The sequence below is a fragment of the Parasteatoda tepidariorum genome, chromosome 4 (genome assembly GCF_982258835.1).
Source record: "Parasteatoda tepidariorum strain Cologne lab strain chromosome 4, Ptep-v5.0, whole genome shotgun sequence".
NCBI lineage: Eukaryota > Metazoa > Arthropoda > Arachnida > Araneae > Theridiidae > Parasteatoda > Parasteatoda tepidariorum.
In genome coordinates this window covers 122,403,236-122,426,562 of record NC_141758.1, presented here as the reverse complement: position 1 = coordinate 122,426,562, position 23,327 = coordinate 122,403,236, and the positions used below count along the sequence as shown (strand labels likewise).

The 23,327-nt window shown below is 24.9% G+C and overlaps 1 long non-coding RNA gene across 9 annotated transcripts; it reads left to right on the top strand.

The window, feature by feature from the left end:
• Positions 1-96: 96 nt before the first annotated feature.
• Positions 97-22,245, top strand: LOC147812676 (uncharacterized). 9 transcript variants are annotated; one of them, XR_015433394.1, is made up of 7 exons: positions 97-236; positions 308-1,122; positions 4,028-4,133; positions 10,153-10,248; positions 14,156-14,191; positions 15,535-15,608; positions 17,029-19,744. It is a non-coding gene; the product is annotated as an uncharacterized LOC147812676 (long non-coding RNA). The 9 variants fall into 9 exon arrangements; XR_015433393.1 differs by lacking the exon at positions 97-236 and adding an exon at positions 21,871-22,245 and having other exon boundaries at positions 400-541; positions 17,029-17,160; XR_015433392.1 differs by lacking the exon at positions 97-236 and adding an exon at positions 21,871-22,245 and having other exon boundaries at positions 400-541; positions 17,029-21,635.
• Positions 22,246-23,327: the final 1,082 nt, after the last annotated feature.

Sequence of the window (23,327 nt, the reverse complement as noted above, 5' to 3'; positions counted from 1 at the left end):
TAGTACTATGTAAGCTATACATTAATGTTATATTTTTTCCCCACCACAACCAGTGGGGATGCAGACCCATCATAATCAATTCTCTGCTGGAAGTTTGAAAGTTGGTTAGCTAGAAACTTTTTCAAACTAAAAACTTTTTTTCCATTTATATATTTCTCTAGCAATGGGACGTCCTAATATTTTAAGATATCAATTCTGTTGTAAAATAGGCGCTGTTCGCACAATCCGCTTTTATTGTATGTTTTGTAAACTAATTATATTGTAAAGCACTTTGTTTTTGTTGCTAAACCCTTTTATTTACTTTTAGTTGATGGAAACTATTGATGACCGGTGGATCTGATAAATCAATGAAATTATGGGGACATTAGATTCCTTGGCAATCGTCGATCTTGAAGACTTATATGGGGCATGGATATAATGTCGTAGATGCTTAATCTTCAACAAATAGCTCACATATAGCATCCGGTGGAATGGACAAAAAGCATTTTTTATTGGGACGTTAGAACAGCTCAAATAATAAGAAAGTTTCGATGTCATGCAGGTGTGTTCTTTTTTGGGTGGGGGAGAGAGAAATTTTCTTAATGTTGATTTCATATGTAATTATTGGAGATCTTAATTGTTTTAATGAATGGCTTTTTTTTCGCATTACATTAGGTAATATTTCTTTATCGCTACCTGTTCGGGACACCTACTGTCGCTAAAAAGTTTTTGAGGGTAATTTTGGATGATCCGCTATTTACCCAAATATTTATACTACAACTCTGCTTTTAAGCATCATAAGAAACTGTTACAAGTTAAGTTTCATTTATTCGTTTGACAAATGTATAAGAAAAATTACATTGCCTCTGTAAAAATTTGTAAAACTTAATCTGATAATACAAATAAAGGTTATGTTAATTTTGTATTGTATACAAATAAGGCTAAAATATTGTTAAAAGACCAAAAATTATGTCACTTATACACAAATTTAAAAAAGTTAATAAAAAGTCACGGTGGCTCAGAGAGTGGAGTGCTTATCTCACAATTAGGTAACCCAGTTGTAAACTTCAGCAGTGGCTGGAATTCTGCGCACAGCTCATTCAAACCTGTAGATGTAAATTACCTGGGTTTTTCTAACTCAAGGTAAATACCCAAAATTTATAAATAAATGGGTATTTATCAATTTTATTGCAAATTCAATGATTATCTGTTTCTTTAAAGATTTTTACAAAATTATGTAAAGCATATTTAAGATTTACTTACATTTTCAAAAGTTAATTCATTATTTACGAAGAAAAATTCATTCAATTTAACATGTTAATTAGTAAAATTGTGCTGTTTTTAGTTTTCTTTATTTGAAAGCAGTTATGGTTTAATACTCATAAAATTCACATTTCTAATCTTAATTCTCAGAATTTGTGATTTTAAAAGTAAAATCTAAAGGAAAGTTTTGCCACAAATATGTTTTTGAAGTGCGAAAATTTATTCAAGTGTTAAGTAATGTACTTTAATAAATTTATCATACAATACTTATCCTGAATATGAATGATGCATAATTTATTGATTGATCCATAATTAGTTATGAAGTGATGCTATCTTTCTAAATAATAATTATGTCTTATGTAGCTGAAAAATTTGTTGAGTTTTACAGCATAATTGCTAATGAATTAACAAATAAGATAGAAAATCTTCTAAAAGTTTGCAAAAAAACAAACCCTGCTTTATTAAAATTGTATTTATTTAATATTTTTTAATTAAATACACATCATTTATTGTTTTCAATTAAAAAAAATTTTTTTTTCATAAATTAAATGCTATAGGCATCAGTCTGATTTGGACATAAAAAGTGAAAATATACCTAGCATAAGTTTACAAATAAATAATAATTAATTATTATAAATTTTATTGGCATTAAATATCTTTTACTCCTGATTGGTATAAGTGTAGAGTAATACTTGATGGATTTAGAATTTATAAAGTTTATCTTTCTTAATTTTATTATGTGAATAAACATTAGATGACTAAAATTTTATATATTAAACTGTATTAAGAGCAGTTGATGTACATGTTCACTTTTTATTCTTAAATTAGTTTTTGTATTGACAAAATTTATCACTAAAAACTTATAAAATGTTTCATATTACTAATCACACGATGTATTTTTAATACAAATCACAAGATATTTTAATTTAAAGACATATTTAATCAAAATTTAATATTGTTAATTTAATTAAAGACATAGAACAACATTCAGGAGCTTTATTAATAATGAATATTTCTTATAGAATACAGTAAATAAGACTACATTTTGTTCCTTTGTATAAATTGTTTTGTATTTTAAGCTTGAAAAATAACTCATTAATATAAAAAAATTGCATACTTCAATATTTATTTTGATAATGATTAAATTTTGAAATGTCACAAATATGTCTAATTTTTAAAAACAAAATTATTTTTAATCAAACAATGCAGATTCTGAAAATCCTAAACAACAGATACAGAAAAAACTAAACAAAAGATCAAAGGATTTTGAACTAATTACATTTATTTATATATTTTTAAACCAGACAAATTTAGTTTAAATTAAATTGTTTTATGGATAAATTTCTCTTCAAATTTAGGTATGAAATTTGTAGTTTTAGTTTTATAACCAATATTAAATTTACAAGCTCAGTATAAATTAAAACCTTTTTAAGAACCTAGTTTCCAAAAACTTTAATCGTACTCTCTGTGTTCATTCAGGATTTCTTCTATTTAATCCAGTTTATCCCATTGCATTGAAAAAAATTATGTGTTTCTTTAAAAAATTGCAAATGTGAACTTAAATAGTTTAATATGATATCCATTTTATTACATCACTCATTGCGAACCTTTTTACATTAATTTTTTATTGTAACAACTTATCATGTTCCTCTATATTTACAGTTTTTTTGAAATATTTCTTTAGAAACAGATATGTATAGTTAAAAGTTTGTTTTTGAAAATAAAGATAAAATTAATATATTATTTTCAGGATTATAAGCAAAACAAATTCTGGTTATATGCTTTAAAAAGACCAAAAAGTGGTAAAAGTCCAGATATGTTTTTGGGTTATTTACCTGAGGCAATGGTAAATACCTGGATAATTACCTTTTTTTAAAATTAAAAAAAAACTAACCACTGGATATTTACTCAACCCACATCTATACTTAAACCACTATTCTTATGCAAAATATCAGTGTTAAATTCCCTTGCCGTGGGAGGTTATCTTGGATTTCTCTCCTTGTAACGCTAATGCAGGCTAGTTCCATCATCATCATAGTTGTTCAGACAGCTCAATGTAGGCCAATGCCTTTCTCTGAAGATTTCTCCATAACGATTTCTGATTTATCTTCGATTCTTTTAATTAATTCCAAGAAAATCAGACTCCTCCAAATCAACCCCGCTTTCTTGATCCATTGAATCTAAAAAGTAATATCTTTCTAATTGTATTGTCATCACTCCTTCGAATCACGTGGGCCATCCAATCCATTCTATTTATTTCACATATTTAATAATATCAGACTGTTTATAAATCTCGTTGAATCTCCTTCTCTAGTTATTGTTTTTATTTACACCAAGTGCGGGTTAGTTCCACCAAGATTTAAAGTTAAAACATCTATGACTGTTTCTAATATAAAAAGGTAAAAAAGTGGTGTACAGTTTAAATTTAAAAATAATAAATGTTTTCATATTACTTTTCTAGAAATAACCAGCAACAATAACTGCCGACTGCAACCAGGTTAGCTATTTTTTCTTTTCTTTCAGGAGCACTGCTCTAATACAGCTACTTTAATTTTACAGACTTTAATCCTTTTACTCTTAATCCTTTTCTGTCCAAAATATAATCAGCTTATAAAATTTAAGAAGTTTAACTTTAATATAATATGCCTTTTTTCTTTATCCATGTACTGATACTTACACATAATACTGAAATCTTTGTTTTAATTATTTTTGTTTTCCAACAAAGAAATTTATTTTTTCGTGTTTTATTTTATCATATTAATTTTTATTTATATTGAATCTGCAGTAAAATCATGGCTGTTGAGAGTGGAGATGAATGTTATTGCATTATGGGTGTTCTCACACGTGAGATTTTAGAGTTTGGTCTTATGGATGCAGATATGTTTGTTAAAGTAAGTTTTTTTTCCTTCACATATGTTAAAAAATATTTTTAGTGGTAAAATTTTTCAATTTTCTATATGTTGGTGAAAATAATGTTTAAATTATATACATTTAGTTTTATATTTGTTTAAACACAAATTTAAAACTTATAAAAGCATGTGGTTTATCTATATCAATAATGAAAAAAGACTTTCTTCCAAGAGTAATTTTAAAAAATTTTTATGAATCTTGGTCTAAATTAATTTATTCTTCGATATATAGCAGACAAATCAAATCTTAATCTTGTTAAGTACTAATTAAATTCCTAATTTTGGCATATAAGTAATAATCGAAGTAAATTGTTGAGATAGAAAGAATTTTTTATCTTGTTAAGTACTTATAGATATAGTTATAATTTATTTGAAAAGAAATACTTTAATAAAAAAAAATTTGACTACAAGAACTTGGTTCATCCACTTCAATTAGTCTAAGTATTAATGAAAATTTTTTATTGATATACAAAAGACTGCTCAGTTTGACATTTGTTTTTTCAAAAAGTATTTAGCTTTATATATATATGCCCAAAGAAAGAATAGGTTTATTTTCAAAAGAAAATAAAGAACTTGGAGTCTTAAAATCAGTTATGTGTCTGTAATTATGTAATTATCAGTAATTTATTCAAGATACTTTTTGTTTTAACAATCCTATGAAATTTGTATAATTAATTGTTAAAAATATATGAAATATTTATAATAAATTATCAAAATTAAATAAAATAATTTTTTTCTTATATTATTTTTATTATTTTTCTCTCCTTTTTTGCAATAATTTTTTTCTTTTTACTGACAACAGATGTTAGGTTTAGATGCAATGCTCTGTTTAAAAGAAATTTTAATAACTCCTACTATTATGTATCAAAATCACATTCAAAGAAATAACTAAATTAATACATCACTTTTTATTACATAAATTTTAAAAAAATACAATTCACTTTAACTAAATTGCTTCATTGCAACATAATAAACATAACTGAAAATAAAATACATTTAATCATCAAATAGTTTTGTATTTTCCAGAAGTAAATATGAAGGGTTTTCTGCATTAAAATACAGGATCAGCAACTAGAAAAACATAATGTGCAGTTAAAAAATTAAAGTAATTGCTAAACAATGTTATAATAAATAATTTAAGAAAAAACTTTCCAGAAAAATATAATGAAGTGATCATAGGTTACTAATGCATCATAAATAAAAAACTTAGTAGAATAAAGAAGTTACCTTGGGCCCTAGGTTGTCAACCCAATTTATGCAATTAAAAACATCACTTGGAGCACAGAAAAGTCTCCTTCTCCTGAAAATAGTTGCTTTTTTTAGCTTTTTCAGGTGAAAAAGTTGACTCAGATCAAAAATAGTTGCAAATAGTAGTCGTATTTTAGTTGCCTGTGGCAACCCTATATGTATATTGAATAAAAAAAATTTCTGTGACCTCTTTAAATAAGTCATTTTATGAGAAAATAAGTTTAGTAAAGAGCTTCCTATTGTACCATATTTTGTAAAGTTAATTGTATATAAATTATCAAAAATGTCACTTAAAAACTAAATAGGACAAGTTTCTTCCCCAGTAGAAAAAACAATTAAATATTCTGCCTTTGAAGAATTAGATCTCTCCCAACTATGCGAAAGAAATATAAGATACTCTTTAAAAAAGCATTGTCATCCAATATTAAAGCAGTTCATTTTATTATAAACATGTAATTGCAATTCAGTTTATTGTAATGCAAGTTAATAGTTATTTTACAAGTTATTTCTTACATTGTTTCAAAATAAATGAAACATAAACTAAGGAAATAAAAACCAGATTTTTAAGAAACTGCTAAAATATCTATGAAATTTTCTTTGGGAGAAAAATAGGGATGACATAAATCTTATCAAAAAATAAAATCTTACAATAGGTGATAGATTTTAGTAATACAAATAATAAAATTAATAATATAAAAATAGTATTTTTTTAAAAAAAAGTAAGATCAAAAGCGTTTTGTATCAGGGTTTTTAACCCCCCCCCCCAAAAAAAAAACTGGTTTTGTTTTTAAAAATTTTCAGGGTCTGTTTTCCACTTTGCCTAATTAAAACTTTTTTTTTTCGGGGGGGGGGGGGTATTGACTAAAGTCTTTCCTTTCTTTAAATCAATTATTTACTTATTTAATTTTAATTATATGACCTTTTTTACATAATCTTAGTGTATGTATATAGCAGTAATACTGATTAATAGTGAAAACAAACTGAATATAGATTGTTGAAGTTGAATTTAATGTTAATCTCAGGTCTGTTGATTGTGGTATTTTAAGTAAAATTATATATATGTAGTTCTTATAGGATGAAGGGAATGCTATTAGTGTGAATCAATTAATATAAAAATCATTAAATACTTCAGCAGTATTAAGCTGTCCGGCAAATTTCATTAACTGGTAATAGCTTTATATTCACAAAAAAATAAATCTAAATCTTAAAAAAAAAATGTCATGAACAATAAGAACAAAGCTAACAAATATTAATGTAAAAAAACAAAGCTAACATAATATTTTATCCCTGCTCCTAGAAGAGAATATATTAAAAATTTTTCATTAATACCATTGGGATAAAACAAAATTATAAAGTTAATTTTTTTAAAATTTCAATTAATTATTGAATTATAATTTTTCAAAAAACGTATTCTTTCAAACTAAAATTGTTCTCTTGAAAATAAAAATTTTAAAGAAAGTTATATAATAAAATTTTCTATTGTTCGTATAAATACTTCCAGTTTGATTGTAACATAATAAATAAAAAAAATTTCTTCTTACGTACTTTATAATTGTGAGATTTATTGCTTATGGGAATTTGTACAGTTTCAAATAAACATTAATCAACAATTTTTAAATTTTTACATAGAAATGATTTGCCACAAAATCATCTGTGTTAAATGGTGACATTTTTTTCAGAAGAAACTTATTCTTACAGGACAGGAAGAAACTGGACAAAACGAAATAAAATAAAAATTACTAATACAATTGCTCAAGAATAGGTATTATAACTAAAACAAATTTTTATAGTAACGGGAAGTTCATCATTAGGTTTGAGTATTCATAATTAACATTATTTAATCATAAAAATAAACTATTTGCAATTGAGATTTCAATATGGGTTTTTAATTGTATCTATGTTCAGTATGTGATTTATTGATTTAGTAGTAATTATAAAATTCAATTATTTTATTTTGATAAGTCTTTAAATATAAAATTAGAGTTTAATATATTCTTTAAAATTAAATAGTAATGATAAACTAGCTACCCTTAATTTCATTAGAAAGTCATAAAAACGTTCAGAATTTTTTCTGCTGTTTGTTTTTTACCTATGTATAAAATGATAGGTTATTAAAACCTCAAAAATTAATATTATTATTTAAACTAGATTGCAGTTATAAACTGTTTAGAAAAAAAACTCTTTAAATATGTAATATTTCTGATTGGGAAAAAGTTTCTTCCAATTGGGATGAAAGAAATCTATTTCTTTAAAAGTGGTTTTTCTCATCACTGTGGACGAAATTTGCCGTACCTGATGTAAAATAAAGTGAACAAATTTAAGATTAAGTCAATGTCTCTAAAAAATGTTTAAAATAAAATAGACATTCCATGTTCTTGTAGTTTTTAAAATTATTTATGTAATGTAATTATTGAAAGAATTTAAGCTTCCCAAAGTTTATTTTTATCTACTTGTTAAACACACTACTTTTGCTACAGTAGAAAGTATCAATGGGGATTAGGTGTTTTCCATCACCAGCGTAAATAAATCGGTATTGTACTTATCCAGTATGCTTATATTCCTTATTGTAATTTTCAAATTACATTTTTAATATTATTTTTTAATCTAATCTAAAGTATATTTTTTTCTTATTTATATAATGCAGCAATATGTCAATAAGAATATTGTTAAATTTAAAGCTCTATTATGTTAAATTAAGTAGTAATAAAATAGTTATTTTATTCTTTATTCTTCAAACTGTTTGTACTAAAACATACTTTACAATCTTTTGTAAATTGATTGTAAAGATACGTACTTATTTTAGTTTATATTTTTGGAGTCTGTTTTTCTTCATTTGTCTTTATCATATTGTGATTTTTTAATATTAAATCAAAAAATATATTTAAATTGTTTTAATAATTTCAATTTAAAATAAATTATTTTAAATTGAAGAATTACATAAATAAAAATGGGGAAATTATAAACCTATATGGTTTTTTGATCGCAATTGTGCAGTTATTTTTATGGATTTCAGCGCGACTTCTCAAATTCCTATTTTCAGGGTACCTGGAGAGTCATCATGGAAAACCATAAATTTCTGTATTTTGTCATGATTTTAACTATTTTTGTTTGTAAAAAAAACATGGATTGCTGAAAAATCTAATTTTTAAAATGGAATTTAACCCCCAAATATCATTGTGTTCTGAACATCTGAATTTGTTATAAAATCCCCACTCACAGTCATATTTTATTAAAATATAAAATGTTTTTATCATGTTCTTTAAAAATTATGGTGTTCTTTCAAAAAATGAAAGAAAAAGCATCACTTCTAGAGGGCATTATCTTTTAAACTTCTGTGATTTCAGAATTTTTGTTATTGTTTATTTTTTTTATTTTATCAATATCAAATTCTAGCTGAAGCAAGACAGTCATTGCCGAATTTTTTTATAGGAAATGAGTACAGAAAAAAACTAGGAGTTTCTTTCCTTTCTGATGAACAAGAAAAGTATCTTTAAAATATAATTCTGCAGAAAAAAAGAAAATTATTATTTGCTTCTGTATTTTTTTTAGCTATTTTATTGCTTCAACTCTTTCTTTACTCTGTTTTTTAAATTTAAAATCTATTAATATGAAGATGCAGAGTATAGCAATTTTGGTTATACCTATCATTTCAATTAATGGTATAATGCTTTTTTAAATTTACTGTTGTATTTTTGTTGGAGAAAATAGTAACCTCGGTAAGTCTTGAAAAATTCGTGGAATTAGTCATGAAAAGTTATGAATTTGAAAATCTAAAATGTAGCAGATACCCTGTATTTTTTTAACACTATGTAACAAAATTCAGAATTACAAGTTCGAGGAAAGAGAAGGATAAATGGGATTTTTCTCCTAGTGATTGTTAAAAACACGTATAAGAATGGCAAAAAAAGAAAAATATTAAATAAATAAATTACGTTTTAATGCAATTGAAAAACATTTTTTTACATAATTTTTTACTAAAAATGAGATTGATCATAATTGAAAAGCTAAAAGTATAATCACTCAAAATTTATTGATCGCCATGATCGACCAGAAACCATAATTCCTAAAACCTACTATAATAACATATGTATGCCTCTATGCCTGGTTTAATAAAAATCTTAGGTAGTATTAAAATTTTTTTTCTTGAAATTGCTGCATAATGCTTCATTGAAAAAGCTTCATGAGAACATTATTTAAAAAATAATTGAAATAATGACTAGTCAATCGATATTTACTCAATCATTAGGCTGTTTCAGTACTGATAAAGTGATGGTTTACTTTATTTCACTCTGTACAAAAAAATGGGTATTCAGCTAGTTAATGATAAATAGTTTCAGAACTTCTTTTTTTTTTATCTATGAATATTTTTACAGTTTTTTTCGAAGTGTTAATACACATGAGTTAGAATGAACTAATTACTATATTCATTTTATTCCAGAATGGCATAGAAAATCTATTACTTTAAATGTTGTATAATTTTCTAGTTAGATATAAAGCAAATAGTCATTAAGTGTGTATTTTTTGTTTTTTTCTCCCTTGTATTAACATTTTTATTGATTTTGTGACTGTGAAAATTGTTTTATTATTTTTAATAATACCTAATAAATATACATACAATGTATGTAAAAAAGAAATTTTAAGGACTACATATGTTTTACTCAGGCCATTAAATATTATGATCTTTTGTGTTAAGGTGATTATTTCCATTAAATAATTTTAACATGATCTAAAAGTGTGTTGTCATATATTTTAGGTTCAGTCAACTGTGTTAACTTCACAAAAGATAGTCTTGTGTTTTTGCTAGCAGTTTAGACAATACTTCGCAACTTACAGATAAAGACGGTGTAAAGTGCGTTCTGAGTAATTATCATTATTTATTTTAACTTTGTTAACTTTTAACTCTAAAATTGCTTCAGACAGTGAGTAGATTTATTTACGTTTCACTTCTTATCAAGTTTTGACAATTTTACCATTGATAGAACCGAACCATCAAAAAACTGTTTTAAACTTAATTAACTGTATATTATACAAAAAACTGTTTTAAACTATATAACTGTATACTGTATCCTTATTAATATAAGTTTGTTATTTTCACCTAAATTTAGCTCATTGAAGTAATTTTATGTATTTAAGTATTCAGTTACCACTTTTCTTGTGCAGATTAAACTTACGTTGAAAAGTAAATTTCTCAGAAAAAAAATATCCTTTTGATACATAAATGTACTTTATATATGAACACTATATGCTAACAAGAGATCTGCTTGCTGAAAGCTCTGTAATTGTTAAGTTACTTTTAATAAGACATTTTAATTATTGAAAAGTACCTTAAACATTCTAACAATTATTTATGTCATTCCTTTACATAGAATAAAATAGGGTGATTTGAAACTCTTAAGTTTAAAAGTTAAATTACTAATTACAAAATATAGAAAATTTATGCTTTTATCAGCTTTTTTTCTGATTTTGTCAATTCTGTTTTGAAACTGATCCAATGTTATAATTTGGATTTATTCCACTTTTATTAATATTGTGCAGTTGATAAAACAAAATGCTGCAAATTATAAAAATGAAATAGAACATTTTGATTTCAATAATAATTTTAACAGTTTATGATACTGAATATGTTAAAGACCAAACCCTCCTAGCTCTTTTAAGTGAAAAATCAAGAATACTTATCTGTTTTTAGCAATCATTTTAACCTTTATTAACTATAGTCAATTAAGGGAATGTTTTAACATTTTTTTTAATTATTATTACTATGTAATAAAGAAAAGAAATGAAAATATATTATCAAAACAAATGAAATATTTGTGGAATATACAGCTTTCATATTACCTGAAACAATTTTAAAGCTGTTACACTTACATCATTATACTACTGTTAAGCCTTAACTTGCCAGATCCCTTGGCCAATATACTGGCTTTTGCAGGAGTGCTTTTATCATAATAAGAATGTTTATTGAAGGCGAAATAACAATTATAATAGCAGAATTTTCATCATGAATACAAATAAGTAAACTTGCAGTAAAGAATTAACAAGATTTTATATATGCTGTAGTCTGTATACATCTTGTCAATTATTCTTTCTTTCTATTTTTGTGCTTAGCAAAAAATTTCAATAAACTTAATTAATTGTCACCTTATATTTCAGTAAAAAAAAATTAGTAATGTTTTTTTTTTATTATTATTTATTTATTTATTTATTTTTTTGTTGCACTAACTCCATAGTAAAACTGTACACTAATTTTCAACTTATATTTTTGTAAAAATTGAGAAACTGCACATACCTATTTTTTTTTCTCCCTTCCACATTTAAATTGATTTCTGACACAATAGCAAAACACTTCAGTGCACTAATTGTCAACTTGTATTTCTGCAAAGAGTAACAAACCATATTTTCTAATTGTTTCTTTTAAGGACATTCTCTCAAAAGGGACAATTTGTTGTTAAAAAATGTCACTTCATGTGCTGTTCTACAAAGTTCTTCATTTTAGTTACAAATTCACCATATTCCTTAAAATTTAAAATCCAGCTAAAGCAAAATTAAAATAATTTTATCCTAAATCCTTATATTTAAGTAGAGTAGCTAGAGTAACATTTTCTGTGCCTCATTGATTGAGAGCTAAAGTTTACTAAAGAGAAACTAAACAAATATTTACCTCATAGTCATTAACATAAATTTAGTCATTAACTTCATCAAGTGGAATATCAAAAAAGTGTGATAGCTATACTTGGCACTTCATTAAGAGATCTGAGCTAGTTGATAAATAATTTGTGCAACTTCGGTATAGCTGTGTCTCTTGGTTGGGGAGAGGGCGGCTAAAAAAATTAAACATAATGTATTAAATACTGCAGCCATTTCAACAATGAAACTCCTTCAACGGATACTATCTTTCAAATCTTAATTTCAGTCTTTCAGTCTAATATTGTCTTTCGAATCTTAATCTTAAAGGACTACTTTTGTTATTTTAAAAAACAATTGAGTATAATTTCATTAAAAATGCATTCATTTTTAGAACAAAAATGTATAATTACCTCTGGAGAGAGTTTTAGGTCATTTAAAAAAGTGAAACACGGTTTTGTATCTTATTCTTGAAATTTTCATGTATCATTTTGATAGTAACAGAAGATTTATGCTTAGTCCATGCAATATGAAGGCACACATAAGTTTTCTGGTCCCAGGAAACAATCTTGCAATGTTATATTGATTTTTGTCTGCAAGTTTTTTAATTAAGATACTGCTGGCAAGATTGCTTTCTATTATTTTTTCTCAATTTGCAGACTGCCCCCTCACTATAAAAGATTGTGTTAGTGTCAAAAGATGCCACTAAGCTTTTTCAGGTTTTTATCAGTAACTTAATTGGCGTTTTGATTTTTATTCTTCATTATAGTCTTAGAGAAAGTCTTGCTGCATTGATAAACATCATTAATATAATATATTTGTGTTAATTTAACTCAATTTTAAAAAAAATGATTTTAAACTGTTCATAACAAGTCTTACTCACTGAGAAAATAATATTTAATATATGTATTTATAAATAATCTTCCAATTTCGTTGAATAGTAATTCTAAAAATATTATTTATTGTATCTTGTTTTAACAACAGTTTCAAATATAATATGAATTAGTATCTAAAATTTTTATGAAAATACCTTCATCAGGGTTGCCGCAGCATCTGGAAAAACCGGACGAATACAGGGAATTAAAAAAGTCATAAAAACTGGAAAACTGCAGAGAATTTCCAAAATTTTTTAACATCAACAATAATAAAGTGTGTAATCACTATAAAAGATAAATCAGCCATGTCAGCTGTCCAACTACGGAAGCTCCTCAATCTATGTCTGTTTTAATTCCTCAATATATTTCTATTTTTTCTCTTCTCAGTCAAACGTTATATTTACTTTAATTTTTATGGTGATTTTACATTATTGCACTTCATGCTTTTTTTAGTTCTAGTTCGATGGAAAACCTAAAATTAGGGTTCCACTCTGTGTGTGTGTGTAAATATGTATATAAAAGTCATAAATATCTAACCTGTGCACATTTTTATTATGTGTTGAATATATCAACCAATATTTTAATTTACAGTCATTAATCTATATCTCTTTCTATTATGCTGTGTTTTTCAGTAAAAACATTTTTGAATATGTTGTCTTGATGTATTAGGGCACTAATACATCAAGTTAAGTCCAAATTTTTCAAAGAAATTTTTTATTTATTTTTGACTGTGAATATTAGGTTAGTTCTGGAACTGGGCACAAATGTTAAACTACCCCTTTTCAGTGTATGATTAAAAAAACATATTGTTTTATTTAGTTTAGTTTAGTTAAAGTTTGTAAATCAGGACTTACCTAGTTCTTGCACCTCAGTTGATTACATTGTTTTTTAGTCATTCAAGATTTATTATGGATGCATTTTATGTGAAATTAATAAAATAATATTAAGGATAATAAATTTCTACCTAGACTATTTTTTAATATTTAACATTTTTTTATAAATGGCACTCTTTGGCTTTTAAATTAGAAATCAAATTTTAAAAAATCTTTCTTGTAAAGAGTGAAATAATTACTTTTAATTTTTGTGGAAAATTTTTTTTTTTTTTACATTATTTTCAAATGTTGTAATTCTATATCTGAGACTGATATTCATAAGGGTCCCATTGTGTTTATGTATTCATTTAATGTGACATTTGCATTTTGTAAATTTTCCTTAAGTATAATAACCATATATTATATCTAACTTGTGTAAATTTTATAGGTGATTCAAGCAGGGATACTATAGGCTCATTGAATGGTAAATATCTACATTTTTAGTTTGTTTGTAGGTGTTATTTTAAGGTATTGTTGTCTTAATGAAAACTATTTTAAGTTTAAAGTTTTTATTGATAGAAATTTCAAAAAAGTTTTAACTGTTAAAAAAATTTTGAAATAACATGAATAAAGTTGACTTTTTTTTTCTTTGAAAATATGTTTAATTTTGTTAGTCTGGTTATTGTGAATTCCTGTGTTTGTTTATTTAATAGTTGAAATCCAAATATTAATTTTTAATTTAAATGCAGCTTGATTCTATTGCATTGAATTATAATAGTTTGTAAGTTTTATTATTATTATTATTGTTTTATTTTTATTTATTTATTTATTTATTTCTGTTTTATCTGTTATACTTATTTTTGAAGTTTCTGAACTCTTTATGCAAAAGTTTTCTATAAAATATTTTATTTTTTAAATATGTTGGCAGTGAAAAATAAAAACAGTCACTTTGAATTTTTGTTCATACCTGGTTTTATTTATTGCTTTTGTGTACTTCAGTAAAACTGAGCATTTTGGAACCGAAGGGCTATATTTTTGCCCCTTGTTATACTCCATGTCTAAAGTTAAAGTACATAAAAAAAATTCTTCAAGGCTGTAATTTTTTGATGAAATAAAACATTTACAATATAGCATTAAAATTGCATATAGAAAAAGGTTTTGAGTTCTCTTGCAGTTTTATATATGTCAATTTAAACTGTTTAGAGCATAATATCAATTTTAACTATAAACAAAATTTTCTATTTCGATCATTTATTGACTGTTATTTTTTTAGTGGAATTAAAAATACAGGTTTTATATGTTTTTACTTGTATACCCAAGATCTTAATTTTAAAATTAGACCTTTCTGAACCAGAGTGGAGGGATAATAAAAACTTTTAAAACCCTGAACTTAAAATATGGTATTCAAATTATGTATAGTTAAATAGTTTTTTATTGTATTTCATATGATTTTAAAATTTTGTTATTTTTTAAAACATTGTTATACGCCTGAAATTTTACACTTTTAGTATTTTTAAAATTTTATTAAATTTTAAAAAATATGATACATTATATAATTTTTTAAACATGATTTTTAAAATTATTTTATAGTTATTTAATATTAATATATAAAAAAAGATGAAAAAGTGTGACTTATAATTTACTGGGTTATGGTCTTTCAAAATATTTTCAACTAGTCAACAACTTTTGCTTTGAATTTAAGCAACACAATCCCCATTAGATAGATATTATAACTTAGTAGAAATTTTTCATTCTGATTCCTTTCATTTTTTAGTTACAAATGAAATTTTGTGCTTTAATATCAGCATGATATTATTTGTTTCCAAGGTTAAACGCATCTGGGGGCAAAAAAAGAGACAGGAATAATTGTCCTTATCCCGGCACTACTGAGGGCGCAAATGGTATGCTACTTAAAGTTTTATATTTATACTTAAAAAAACACACACACAGAATTTCGTAAAAAATTGCTTAAAATTTTTTTAAAAATGCAACAAAAAAAATTTTTCATTATAGGTTAGTTTTATAGTGACTGATTTAGGTTTTTGCTGGATTTTCTTATTTTTTAAACTTTCTTTTCATTGATAAATACTTTTTTTTAATTATCTGAGATGTTTCCTTCTCTCCTCACTTAATTCTTCTTCTATGAGCAATAATGAGATTATTTTTTAAATTTATTTAAAAAAAGATGTTCAAATTAATTAGAAATATTGAAAGTTTACTTGAATTGACTTATAAAAATGTAGTGAGAAAGTGGCAAATTGAGAAAAAGCTATGAGACTAACGTTACAGGTTACTGACAGATAATGTACGGACATTATAATTTTGATTATTATTACTACAAAAGTTTTTAATTTCATATCTTAAATAAATAAAAGCTAAGAAATTTGTTAATGGAGGGTTGCTGTTAAATGTTTTTCTTTTAATTATGTTGTCCTTTGTATCATAGAATTGCCCATAAGTTAGTAATTACTAACAATGAAAGAATAAAATTAGATGGGTACTCTAATAAAACAATTATAAATTTATATGCTGTACATTACTGGATATTAATATTTCACAAATGAAAATACATAAAGTACCTTTTTGATTAATGTTATAACAGGAAGCTTAAAAAATATAAAAATTAGACCCTTCGTGCTTTGAAGAAGCCCAAAATGATTTTTTTTTTTCAAAACCTATCTTTAGTTTTGTCTGTAACTGAAATAAACTTTCATGGTATTTTAAAAATCAATAAAAAGGAATACAGTTAATTTCTTCAAATGAATAGAATTCAATGCCATATATGATTTTATATTTAAATGCATATTATACATCTTAAATTTTTTTTTATGTAACATTAAATATGAGTTGATCTCACAGTGTGTTAGATTAACTTTATAATAGATAAAGCACAAAAATATTTCCCCCATATTTTTATAAGTATTGATTTGAGTGTCATTTTACTCATTAGTTTGTATTATAAATAAAATGTGTTATGGTGTGATAATGTGATATAATCAAAACATTTTCTTTTCTTTATCAGAATGTCCACCATTAAAAAACAGAGTGTATGCTTGTCATTGATCACAAATACCTAATTAAAAGTTATGGTCTGGGAAAAGTCTAAAAAACAGCTTAATTTGAGAATTTTTTAAGGCTTTATTAAAGCATTTTAAATTATTTTAACAATTTTTTAATGTAAACAGATTGAGATTGAAATATGCTACTCTTTTTACTATTTTCTCTCTGTATTTGAAACGTAACTGATATGAAATGTAATACTTTTTTATTGTCACACAAATGTAATATTTTTTTGATTGTTTTATTTTATTTTTCTTAAAGTTTTCAGAAATGCAAGAAGAAATGACCCCTGCCATTAGTGGTTACTGGTTGAAGCAAACACAAAAAAGAAAATTCCCTGCTTGAGTTACCAACATAGTAGCTGGGATTGAAAGAAGGCATCGAGAGAAGATGGTAATTTGTAACAACACTTTGTATCGAAAATAATTGAAAAATGATTTAACACCTTATTTTAAAATCTTGCTACAGACTTCTCTTTTTTTCAACAATTTCTGTGTTTAAATATTTTATTATTTGCTACCCCATTTTTAATTCGGTGCTTTCCAAAAACACTTTTTCATCAAACTTCTTAAAAAATTTAATACAAATAACTAACTTATCCAAACATAAGATTTCTTTCTTCTATATGAGTCATTCGATTGCAAAACCTGTTTAAATTATATTGAATTTTTCTGCTAAATTTTATGGGTAGAAAAAATTACATTTTTTAAGTAATTTATCCAGCTGACTACTCGAAATTTGTATGAAAGTTTATAATAAAAGTTAAAATTTCATTTTGACGGTAAAAAAGGAGGAAGAAAAAAACCTCTTCTGATTTCAATTCAAGTAGAAATAAATGAAAACGTTGAAGAGGAATAACTAGTTTTGCTTTTGAATTATGCATTCAACATTTATTATTCACCCATATCAGTTTAAATATTAAAGCTATTTTAAGAAATGCATTAAGATTTTACAAATATTTTATTAATTTAATAATTAAATTAATTTTTATTTGATTTGAATTTAATGTTGTCAATCTTTTTCTCTGTAACTGGTGAAAAATGGCTTTGAGACTATTTCTGGATGTTAGCATTCTTCTAAATTTCAAGTTATAAGGCAATAAAAGGGCATATACATATGTCCAGTATAGAATTAGTTTTTCTTTTTCATATACTAGACTTAAATTTTTGGAGAAATAAGTTTTTTACAAATTGTGGTAATATATATATCATACATATATAAGTTCAAAATGTGGAGAAAACATGGAAAAAATTACAGAATAATGAAAAAAGAAAATTATTAAGAGAAATTTATAGAAATCTGGAAGAAATATATATATAATCTTTTCATCACTGCACACAATTATATCTGGTTGATTTGTATTGTATTTTGATCTTATTTTATGAGTTCTATATGCTTGCAGCTTATGCACAGTATTGAAACCTATTGATTTTCTTAATTTCCTTTGTTTTTCTCTCTTTTTTTTTGTTGTTGTCCATTTTGTATTTACTTATTATGCTTTATATATATATAGAGAGAGAGAGAGACAAAAAAAAACTACCAAGAATAATTAAATATATTTTAAAAATTCTTTTTAAAAAAATTAAATAGCAAGAAAACGAATTAATGAACTACCCTCCAGCACATATGAATATGTCCATAAATTAGAGTGCTTTTTATATTGTATTTATATAGCCAAAACAAGATATGTTTTAATATATTTTGCTATATTAATACAATATTAAAAAGCACTCTAATTTACAGATATAATCATGTGAGCTGACCGGGAGTTTATAAGACTTAAATATATTTTGTTTTCTTGATTTTTAATTTTTTTAAAATTATTAAAACAAATTTAAAAGAATTTTTTAAATAAATATAATTATTTTTGGCAGTTTTTCTACTTCTTTAATTTGTTTTCTTTCCTTGTTCTCTTTGTATTTTTATCACATTATGTGACTTCTATGTACTTACAGCTTTTAGATTTTCTTATTTAAGCATCAATAAAACTAGGTTTGTTTCGGTCACATAATTGTTAATATCACCATTCTGAACATTATTAAGATTACATTTGACTTCACATGTTTTTATCATATAAAATATACTATTCTCTTCTATTTAATTAAAATTAGTTTTGTATTTTAAAGTACTTAATTATCTTAGCTAACTGTATTGAAGCATGAAAATATTATAAACTAGTATTGAATAATACAGATCAAACTTTCTGATGAGGATTGCTTGTAATACTTTAAGGAAGAATTGTATTTAATTCTTGTATATAGTTAACTATTGAACATTTTATAATCCTTTTTGTTTCGAATATTGTGTACTTTCATTTGCAACAATTTTTTTTTGTATTTAATGACTCTGTTTTCTAACTCTCCTTTCTTTTTATTTTTAAGTTTAAAAATTGCCTGTCTTCTGTAGCAATGCTTAATTTTTTTTTTATATCTTGCTTAATCGAGTTAAAATCCTTTATTTCTGTTTTCTGTGTAATTTATTTACTGAACTGTTTTTTTTTAATATTATTTTCAATTAGAAAATTCTTAATATTTTAATAATTAACTTTAGTATTGTAAATATTTAAGAAACCTTTCTTAAGCTGTTGTAACCATTTTGGTATGTTATGTTTAAATGCTCTTACCCTTTTATGCTATAAAGTTATGTATATTTACACCAGATATCTACAGCATTTTTGATTTTAAAACTTGTACTTTGTCTTTTACCAACTTAAAAATGAGCCTTTAATTTAAGTAAAAAAATAAAAACTTTTAGAGCCACTCCTATACTATAATTTGTTTTAACCTCCAACATTCTGAGCATTAATTTAAAAAAAATTTTGTTACAACTATTTTCAATCCTTCTTCTAAGTTTACTGAATAATTTTTTCCATTCTTGCATTTATATTTGTTAAACATTTAATGATTCACTATGTTCTATATTTTTCCTGTTATTGTTGCTAATAAATTATAATTTTTAATAAAATTTTTAATTTTAATATGCATGATTTTTCTTCATCTTTTTCATTTATTTTATTTAATTTTTTCCATATTTTTCATGATCAATTGTGTTTGGAGGTTTTCTTAATACAAAATCACTGAAACAGTTTCTCCAAATAACCTTGGATTTTCTTTATTTAAAGTAAATTACATTCAAGTCCAACAAAACAATGTTCAAGTTACAATTAAATTTATTTAGGGATATTTGCAGAACTTAAAATATATTTTAAAAATATCATATACATTAGCTTAATTCAAACTAGTTTTAGAAAAATTTTCAAAAATAGTTATTTTTTTAAGGCATTGAGAAATGATATCCTCTTTGCATTTTTTTATTTGCCTATTTTTTCAAAAATTTTTGTTTAGTGTGAAATTTTTAGTATAGTTTTTTGTTTAGATTAAAAATTCAAAGACTTTTTTTAAAAGAACTACATTATTTTAAAGTATAATTTATCATATGCAATATTTCTAAAAAATATAAGTCTGATATTTGAAACAAACTTTAAGATTTATGAAGTTGCAAAATGTTATACTTAGAAATGGTAATTTTAAATTTAATCATTTGATATCAATATTAAACAATATAAAGCAAGGACTTTAATAAATGAAGGGAATAATTAGTTTAAATGAATAAAATAGTACCTTTTTTAAAAATGCAACCAGATTTAGTGTGTGGATTTCTTTACTTTCAATTTTCTAGTATTCTTGTAACTTCGCAAATTGATTAGAAGCAGTAATAAATACATGATGTGTTCCCGCTTTTTTTCAAAGCTTACAAGTTACTTGCATCATCGTTTTCCTTAGTTATATCCAGGCGAAATTTCAAAGTAGGCTTATTTTGAATTATTGTATTAATAGTACAGTTTTCTAATGAAAGTCGCAGATATTATCTTAAATCACAGACTAGACAAGATTAAAGTTCAGTTATGCAAAAAATACACTTAAAACAGAGTTATAAGAGTTGAAAACTAGCTTTAATTCTCCATTTCCTATACTACAGAACTTTTTTGGATTGCCAGATGCATTTCTCGAGGAAATAATCATACTATTGAAGCCTATCGATTCGCCACCGTCTCTAAACATTAATATTGTTCTTCAATGAGTCCGGTAAGTCTGGATATATTTGATTTCGGCACCACTTAAATTCAAGGAAAAAAATTTTCTTTTTATTAAATGGAGACTTAAATTCCGTCGAGAATAACATATCATGGAATGGTTAACTAATTATTGTAATTATTAAGATAAGTAAGAATAAGCAGTAGACCATGTATGTCTTGGCCATACTAAATTAACACACCTTTTACTTAACGTACCTATTCGCACCAGCTGTAGAGAACCTTAAAGCACATCTTGAACCAGTGTTCCAATTCTGAAATGAAGAGAAAACGATATTTTAACAGTGAATGTCCTGAATTATCGATTTTAATTGGAGACAATCCACATGAAAACCTTGTTGAATATCTTAAAGACACTGTATTCTTCCAAAACTTTTAATCAGATTTTTACTTTTGACCAGATGTTAAACGAGGTATAACCTTTGGCTTTTGCACACAAAAAATAACTATCTAGCTAATAATACATGTATCTCTATTCAATAATTTTTTTCTCTTAAAATATTATATTTGAATTATTAAATTTTAAAAAAAGGAAAAGAAAATGGCCATTTTTTGATGAAAAATTGCAATGACTAGATGTCAGAGAATTTTATTTCAAAAATTAATTGTTCAAAAACATTAATCTTCACTCAGTGATTAATTAAGGAAGAAAAATTTTAATTTTTTATTTAAAACAGTAGCCTGCCACTTCTGCAACAGCACATATTTTTTTCTTGGTTGCTAGTGATATTCAAGTTATATCGGGTCTGAAATTTTTTCACCTTTTAAATAATAGGTAAGTGTAAGAGTCATTAGTTTTCTAAAATGATTAACTCTTTGCTTAAATTACTTATTTTTGCCCTATACTATTTGTAATTACAAAATAATAATGATTATAGATGAAAAAAGTAAACTGTTCTCATCGGAAGAAAATTATATTTGTGAGTGCGTATAATTGGTCTCGTAAATTTTGAAAAAAATTTTCAATCATATATATTTTTGTATCATTAATACTTTTCAATATTCATTAGGTTTTGCAGGAACTACATTTAAATATGAATGAATCCATTAAACTGTTAAAAAAGTGCAATTGGTCCTATTCGCGTCTCAGTTTTGCTTTGCCTTTATTGAATGCAGAATCCGACAAACCAATGGAGGATGAATCCGCAGAAAATAATATATCAAATAATCCACATAATATTTCTGTGCTTTTGTTTGATTCTGGGAAATCTAAAGACATGAAATCGAATAAAACCTATACAAGAAAATCTAAAAGCCTTACACACCTTTATCAGTTACAGAACCTGACATGTCTTCAAGCAACGAAAAATAATGTGCAAATAAATTCTGTGCCTTTATTAAATTTGAATTCTGAACAATCTTCAAATAAAGAACAAAATGAAAACTCTGAATCTTTTATACCTGCAAATTGCCGTTTATGATACTTTTAGCCTGAACATAATAAAATTTAAAGACAAATGTGTATTGAGGTAAATGTGTTCTGAGATAAATGTGCTTTGAGATAAAGTATTTGTCTCTTAGATTTTTTTTTTTTTTTTTAGTTCTGAACTGTAAGAGAGCTGAAGTGCTAAACATTTTATACCAAAATGCTTAGTCTGACAGCGTGACAGTTCCCATTTTTAGTTCAATGAAAAAAGTACGTTAAGTAATATTTTCAAAACAATGAAATTTCTAGATTTAAGCTCATACAGTTATAAAATCGTGTACAGTCCGCAAAAAAAAAAAAAAAAAAAACGAATCACCCTGAATAACTTTCATTCTAATGATCGGATTTTCACGAACTAACTGTCAATCTTAATGGTTCAGGGGGGGGTGACTTCAAATATGCTAATTAATTAGTGCTAACTATTAGTTAAGTTACGAAATCAGACAGAAAAACGTACTTTCTCTGAATAAACATTTATTGTTTTTTACATATTTGGAATCCTAACACTTAAAATAGAAATTTCGAAAAAATTAGTCGGAAATTGGATCGCAATAAAGATTTATATATATGGCGAAAGTTTAAAAATATGGCAAATTACCTAGCCATAGAAGGGGAAATAACTGATTACAACCATAAAGAAACTGAATGAATGACAAGACGGGAAAACATTAGTGCTTTTCGCTGCTAAGCCACCAAAAAAAAAATTTCTTGTTGCTTTCTGGTTAAAAGAAACAGATTGTTATTGTTTTTTTTAATCTCCCTTGAAAAGGAAATTTAAATCATTTAATAAATTATTTTTGATTCTTCAAGATTTTAGAATTTTGACGTTGAACTTTCTATCTGATATTATTTATTATTTTAAAGCTGTTTTAGCGTCATTTGTATGACAATTTTGATTTAAAACTAAATTTTTATAAGTTCTTATTAAATTTATGAAGAGTTGTAGGGTTAATTGCTTTTGCAACTCACTTCGAGTTTCTTAGGAAAGGAAAAAGAATGATAAAGCAAAGGTGGACCTGAAAAAAGATAGCTATTCTGATG